This window comes from Aquarana catesbeiana, linkage group LG05, assembly GCF_042186555.1.
Source record: "Aquarana catesbeiana isolate 2022-GZ linkage group LG05, ASM4218655v1, whole genome shotgun sequence".
Taxonomy (NCBI): Eukaryota; Metazoa; Chordata; class Amphibia; order Anura; family Ranidae; genus Aquarana; species Aquarana catesbeiana.
Genome location: NC_133328.1, coordinates 446,275,567 through 446,283,460, shown reverse-complemented (window position 1 = coordinate 446,283,460; position 7,894 = coordinate 446,275,567). Strand labels below are relative to the sequence as shown.

Sequence of the window (7,894 nt, the reverse complement as noted above, 5' to 3'; positions counted from 1 at the left end):
CCCCTTACTCCCGCAATGGCCCTTCTAGGAATAAATCTGGATCTTTACTCTTTAGAGTATAGAACAGTAGTAGCAAACGTATTAATAGCAGCAAGGTTGACTATAACAAAACTATGGAATTTCAACAACACACCAAACTTATCTGATGTTGTTATACGGTTGAATACACAATTTCAATATGAGTTGATGTTAGCATATAAAAATTACAACACGGCCAAGTTTGAGAAACTATGGCAAAAATGGACTAGTCATCCTAGAGCTTCTACTTCACTCAAAAACATGAGCTGCAGTTCTTAAACCATATTTCAGTATTAATCCTAGAGTAAAATCAAGGTTTCACGGTTTTCTCTTTTTCTAATTTCTTGAATTGTCCATCATAATGTCATTATATTAGCTAGAGCCTGTTTACAGCTAGAACCCAATGGGGTAAGCAGAAGATTGACTATACTGTTTATGTATGATTCATGTGATTATTTGTATGACTATTGTCAATTACTTTGATTGAGATTTGTATGTAAATGTTTTACTGCTATACCTGATTGTTATATACCAGAACCAGCTGTCTTTAAACGGTTGTCGACCAGTGCATGACAATATACACCGTGTCATGGAGCAGCAGAACGGGAAGATGCCTATGTAAACAAGGCATTTCCCGTTCTGCCTAGTGACATGACAGAGAGCAACTGCTCTCTGTCATCGGGAGCAGTAATCGCTGTCATGTCCTAGGTAGCCCATCCCCCCACAGTTAAAATCACTCCCTAGGACACACTTAACCCCTTGATTGCCCCCTAGTGTTTAACCCCTTCCCTGCCAGTATAATTTATACAGTAATCAGTGCATTTTTATAGCACTGATCGCTTTATAAATGACAATGGTCCCAAAATAGTGTCAAAAGTATCCGATGTGTCCGTCATAATGTTGCAGTCACAATAAAAATCGCAGATAACTGCCATTACTAATAAAAAAAAATAATAATAAAAATGCCATAAATCTATCCCCTATTTTGTAGACGCTATAACTTTTGCGCAAACCAATCAATATACGCTTATTGCAATTTTTTCATATCAAAAATATGTAGAAGAATACATATCAGCCTAAACTGAGGAAAAAATTAGTTTTTTATATATTTTTTGGGGATATTTATTATTAGCAAAAAGTAAAAAATATTGTTTTTTTTTTCAAAATTGTCGCTCTTTTTTTGTTTATAGCGCAAAAAATAAAAACCGCAGAGGTAATCAAATACCACCAAAAGAAAGGGAAGACCGTGGGAAGACAGCGCAATTGTCAGTTAAAACAATGCAGTGCGTATCACAAAAAGTCCTCTGATCAAGAAAGGGGTAAATTCTTCCGGGGCTGAAGTGGTTAATATTTCTGTTATTTGTTTGGAAATTTCAATAAAAATTATTTAATGATATAAAAAAAACAAAGAAAACAGGACAGTAAATTGTGAAACCCATTTGAGGAGCTCCAGTCTTCTGTGTAAAAATTTAAAGTCAGCAGCTACAAAAAAACTGTAGCTGATGACTTTTAATAAACAGAAAAAAAATAAAAATGTAGTCCCAGCCCTATAAGCACTACAGAGATGGGGGCAATGGGGGTGGATAAAAAGAGCAGTGCAGGGTGGGCATTGGAAGTGGACAAATGTTGCACTACAAAGTGTGCACTGGAGGCAAATGCGAGGGACAATATTGGAGGTTTTTGTGGCTGACAAATGAAGCAGTGCAGGAGATGCCTGAGTAGAAGTAAGGGAACAGCATACAAAGAGGAGAGGGGAGATACACATTGGTATGAGGTGGGGGAGACACTTATTAAAGATTGTGTCATGCCCCCTGTCCCACCTGTTTCAATATGAGCATACTTTTGTAAATATACTGCATATTATGGGAGTAATAATAATAATAGCAAATTGAGTAGATTTCTGTTGAAAACAGCTATATTAGGTTACTGTTATCTCATTTGTATGGGTTAATGCCTTAACTGCATTAAAATTCAAGCAACATACCACACAAATGTTACATTGCGGGAGATTTACTAAAACTTGTGCACACAAAATATGGTGCATAGTAACCAATCAGCTTCTAACTTCAGCTTGCTCAATTGCCAATAAAACCTAAAAGCTGATATTATCCACAGCTGCACCAGACTCTGTGTACACCAGTTTTACGAAATCCCCCCATTTCTGACTTCAAAATTGAATAATTGTGCAAAAGACCTGTATTTGTTGTATTTTAAAATATGTATGTATTGACTATACACACACCGGCACTTTAAAAATATTTGATGAAAGAACCTAAAAACAAATAAGGACATAAAACAATGTAATGCTACCAAGATAAAGCAGATGTGAATTATCCTGCAGTGCCTCTCCTGTATCACAATAGCAATACAATAGGAAACTGGAGCAATAGGCACCGTATTTCCAGCAGCACTGTATACCTAACCTGAATCTATTGTTCAAAAGTGTTTAGACACAGGACTCTCTCTTGAAGATGAGCATCATACTGAGACTAAATCATACACTGGGATTTTACACCAGATAACACAGCAGGGTGGAAAATATACAGAAGTAAAGAGAGTGGAACTAGGGCACGCTGGAGAGATTGAAAGGGCAAAACTATAAAGTAAAAAAACCTCTAAGTTGTTAGTTTGCTTTTCTAGCTCTGGCTTTGTGCCTCAGGAGCTCAATTGATCATGGTACCTAATGACAAGCTAGGAGGAAAAAAAATATTAAACTCTTTCCTGACGCTCTTTCAAATGCAAATAGTTCACATGAGATAGATAGGAAGCAGCCCCACCCCCTTTTCATAGCCCTCTCCTGATTTTATACTCCATCTGTACCTCCTGTCAATAAGGATGCTCATGCATTGGGTTCCCTTTGACTAGCAGCTGCTGTATCTAGGAGAAACAGAAAAGAGACAAAGTCGCCGGGCTGCCTTTTTTCTATTGAGAGATCAGATAGTGAGACCACAGAGCATGTTCTCCCAGCAGTTCAGAGACCCTGATAGCATTGAGCTGCTGTTACTCCATCCCAGTCTGCCCAAAGCAGAGCATCACTAAGTTCTCCTTGTGACAGCAGCAGGCACATGTCTCTGAGAGCAGGTACCAGCTTAACACAAGGCGCTGGGGATTTACAGAATTCTTCATTTGGCTCCACAAAAAGAGAAATAAAGGTAAGATAATCCAGCAGTTTTTTTTTTTTTTTCTGAGACTCTGTTGTGTAGTAGATTATGTGTAAAGCAGTTCATTCTAGTGAAATAGTAGCCTGGGATTCTGTTCCATGCCATAGAAAGATGCATCATTTGCATGCAGCATCAATGACATTTAGAAGTTACTTCCATTTTAATCAGAGGTGGCTTTGAAAAGAGATAAAAAAGACCTGCTGCCAGTAAGCATATAAAAAGGCAAGTCTGCAAAAAAAAAAAAAGCATGCTTCAAATGAGAAAGCGCAGAAGGGAAGGAGGGATAGACGGGAATAAGAAGATATCAGGAGAATGCCTTTCAGGCAGAACAGCCAATTTAGAAAGGACTTGCAGGAATCCAAAATTAGGAGTAAGGTAAATATGCATTGCACTCTGCTGTTGATACCTGCTCTGGCTCTTTTTCTTAAACAAGGTGTGTGTTCTGTTATTTTGACACTAGTCCATCTTTCTGATAACTGTAGTGATAACTGTCATTCTACAAAAGCTCCTGATGCATAAATGCACAGCTTCATTATCTGCTGAGCAGCTTGTCTAACACAGGTTAGGTTAAAAGCTTGGTGACCTATTCTTTTAAGTGCTCAGACTTTCAGTGTGTGTGTGCAGCATGGTAGTTCATCACAGTGTTCCTGGCAATTCAAGCTGTAGCTAGGGTCACTGAGGGTTATGTTAAGCATGACTTTACTATTCAGTGTCAGGTTATTCTCTGCAAAATTATGAGCTCAGTGTTGGCTCTGCTCTGTGTGCATGTTTGTAGATATTAAGTGAGCACCTACTTATTAAAAGAGCCAGGGGTATTTAACCATCTCTCCGTCCTTCGTTTTTTTGGTCATCTTCTTAAGCGCACATTCTGCACAATATAACATCCAGGTAATAAATATAACTGGAGACTGCAGAGTGCTTTGCTAGCAAATTGGTTAAGAATACAAATTACTTGTTCCAGCATATTACAAAGGTCATGTACACTTGCTTTCTACTTTTTTTTTAGCTTTGATTTGCATGAGTAATACCTAAAGTGTTGTGTTTCATTGGGCTAGCTATTTATTATCAATGTCATCTCATATTTGGAGTCACCGCAGAAGATGCTTACTAGTGTAACACTTTGATTAGGTCAAAAATTATGTATCTAAGCATTATGTTACAAAAAAAAACAATAGGCTATGCATTAGACTTAATCAGGATTGTGTTAAATAACTCAGAGCAGTAAACTAAGACCTACTGAGTACCTGAGCTAACTTGTACCTAGTAGTACCTGCAGTCTATAAAGTATTCATTGTCGGCTGGTAACACTGTTAAAACATGAAAGAAAATGCTGACATTATCAAGCATAAGATATCCACAGCCAGTCTCTCAAAGCAAAAGTAAATTAAGGGAAACAAGGACTCACTGCCACCAGTGTGAAGAAAATAATTAGATACCTACAGTAGAGCCCTATATATGACATGTGTGTGACATTTTAGAATAGAGGTCTGATAATGACAAGCCTATTCTTTACATTAGACTTTTTACAGTACATACAGTAGGTTTAGAAACACCCTGGTGGCCGTATTTATGCTACTTTTACATTGTTATGCAACTGTTGCACAATAGAATAGTTCAGTTGCAAAATATAAAGTGGAATTAAAAGAAATATGCAAAACAGTTAAAAATAAATAAAAAATCAGGCTGTATAGTTATGTTTCATAAGCCACTGCTGCTTTCTACAGCAGGGATGCAGATGTCACCAAAGCACACTTTCTATTTTTGGTATTTTGCTGAATATTCGGAAGCCAAGTAACCTTCAGTGTCACTGTAAAGGTTACAGTAGCATAGGCAAAATTTATGCAGTTCTCGTAGAATATTGACATTACAGCAGCGAGCCAGGAAAACTTTAGCTTTTTTTTTTTTTTTTATAATTATTGGATACCCAACCAAATACTGCTATTAGTTATTAGAAGAAAACCGCAATTACCTGAGGTTTGCAGTGGCATTTTATTTAGGTTTCACATCTATGGCTATTTTGTTACACAAAAATGCTCTTGTAATTGATGATTTTGTTGTCACCTCAGTTTACCTTGAAATAATTATCTTTTGCTAAAATGAACATCAATTTGCCTAAGTGTTCAGAGTTCTTTCCTATTAACCCCCTATGATTAGAGCATTAAGCTATGTGCACAGACAGCGTGTACACCGCTGCTTTTAAGTTCACTAAGGGCACCTAAATGCTGCAATGACCTCCCAGGGTTTTAAAGCAAATTAAGTACAGCAGTGTGCACTGCACCTGCGTTTACTGTAAAGATTCTTTTAAAATTTATGGCAAATAAGTGACCTCTCATGCAAACACATAGGATATCTGATGTAAAAGCACTCCAAACTCTGCTGTTCATATTGGCCATTCTTGAATACAAGTATAATCTTAGAAACTTGTGTGATGTCTTAAAGATCACAACATTTGTATAGTAGTAATTGATGTCAGTTATGTGCTTGTGGCGGGACTGTTCATACCTCTGATTTCACTTTTTTCAAGCAATAGTATACAGGTATACAGAGTTATTTTAGGCATCTTGGAACGCTTCTATATTTATACATGAAACAATAGGGAGCCGCTGGCCAGCTGGCACACCATGCATCATGTGCATAGACTTTACTGCTACTGTGTATGTTATTTGTAGATTACAACCTTACCTTGTTAATTATCCTAGCCTGTGACTCCTGGAGCTTTTTTTTTTCTACCCCCAGTTGTCTGTGCAGTAAACAATATGCATATAAAAAGCACATTGCTGTGCTTTTGTGAGGAATATGATTGCATTTTATTGGCATGAGCAACTTATTTGTTTTTGGGTATTGCTATGATTGGTTCATTCAAACACGTAATAAAGTTGGCCACTGTTTTAAGCAAAAATGATGTCTATATACAAGGCTACATATACCGTTTTACAAAATAATAAAAAGAAAATGCAATGGTTACAAAATGTTATGCTGTATTGCATTCTAATCAGCACAGTTTTGGTAAAAACTGTTTTGGATTAAACATTGCTGTAAAGGTAATATAAGCTGGTAAGTAAACTTGTAGCTATATACTAGTATGCAGATTAGGAATTCCAACTTCACTCTTGACTCAAATGTTGATGGCAGTGGCAACAAGGCAACTAACATTTTCAAAAGAAGAAGCAATGGCAACCTCCTTATTTCTTTCAGTACAGTTTTCTTTTAAAGTGTTTGTACACCTTGTACAACCACTTTTACCTGCACGTAAGCCTATTAAGGCTTACCTGTAGGTCCGTGAAATATCTCCTAAACCTTCACGGTTTAGGAGATATTTACGAAAGAGCCGTGCACCGATGACTACGACGCATGCGCTGATGTCATCAGCGCATGCGCACTTTAGAAAGGGCACATCGTGCCGTTTATAGTGGGGGTCATGCCGTGACTGGCAACTCCTACTCGCATGCACGGGAGTAATGTCACGCAACTCAGGCCAGTCACAGAGCTGGAGTTTGTGGCCCCCGAAGGGGTTGCTAGTAGGAACAACGGTGACATTGCAGGCTTCGGTTTCAGGTAGGTGACATATAATGGGCTACTATGCGATGCATAGTAGCCCATTATGCTTTACCTTTGCAGGGAAATAAAGAGGAAGTAAAACCCACCAGGGTTTACTTCCTCTTTAAAGCGGAGTTCTGTTTAAAAAAAAATAAATAAAAGTCAGCAGCTACAAATACTGCAGCTGCTGACTTTTAATAATCGGACACTTACCCATCCCAGGGTCCAGCAATTTGGGCGCACGAAGCCCTGCTCTTCTCCCCCTCCTCTCAGCAGTGCCGGCATTGTAACTGTGGTTACCCGGCTGCACCCCACTGCGCATGCGTGAGCCGTGCCGTGCTCAGTGACTGGCCGGGCAATCATCTGGGACCTGTGATGTGTCCCAGATGATTGCCGAGAGGGAGGGGGGAGGTGATCTTCCTTCCGGTGCCACGGTGCACTGGGAGGAAGTGGGAGCTGGGACCCTCTGAAAAGAGGGTCCCAGCTCCCCCCCAAAAAAATGACATGCCAAATGTGACATGTCAGGGGGTCACCTCCCTTAAAGCGGAAGTTCCATATTTGTGTGGAACTCTGCTTTAAGTGTATATTCTCACAGGGGCTGTATGTAGAAGAGCACCACCCAAGGCTTGAACACTCTCCTGGTAGGAAGGGCCCTGGTAGAAGCAATTTAATGGCAGATGTGGCCCAAAATTTGCATACAGTGTTTTGATCAGCACAACATCAAGCAATACTCTACAAATAATTGGATAAGTACATGTTTTCTGACCTGGTGGTTTGGCGATACTTGGCAGCAGGTATCCCTTTTACAATGCAAGTTAACATGACCTTTTATCTCGTACCTTAACAATCAACCAATTTTTAAGTGCTCCTTGGACTTCTGACAATATGACAGTATGAGTTCTCAGCCCTGCCCACCTTCCATGGTCAATATGAAAAAGGATCACTCTGCTGGATGTTTTATATATTTTACAATAATTAAAATATTGCAGAACCAGTGAGATCCTTCCCCTGTAATTGATGGTTGCTAGGAGAGCTGTGTTTTCTCTTTACTTGAGAGATGGTAAAAAATGTTTGTAGATTTCATTAGTGTCAAACCTTAGAGTAAACTAATTTTAGGTGAACTAATGCTTTCAGAGAACACAATTATTGAAGGACCAGTGATCAAACTGATACAAATA

The 7,894-nt window shown here is 38.7% G+C and overlaps 1 protein-coding gene across 2 annotated transcripts in view; it reads left to right on the top strand.

The window, feature by feature from the left end:
* Window positions 1-2,790: 2,790 nt before the first annotated feature.
* CDH7 (cadherin 7) overlaps window positions 2,791-7,894 on the top strand; it is a 430,878-nt gene continuing 425,774 nt past the window's right edge. The window contains exon 1 of one of the 2 annotated variants that reach the window (XM_073631278.1): window positions 2,791-3,170. The gene's annotated coding sequence lies outside the window, so the exon portion shown is untranslated. Of the gene's footprint in view, window positions 3,171-3,251; window positions 3,555-7,894 lie in introns of those variants that run through there. The other variant, XM_073631279.1, reaches the window with a different exon arrangement.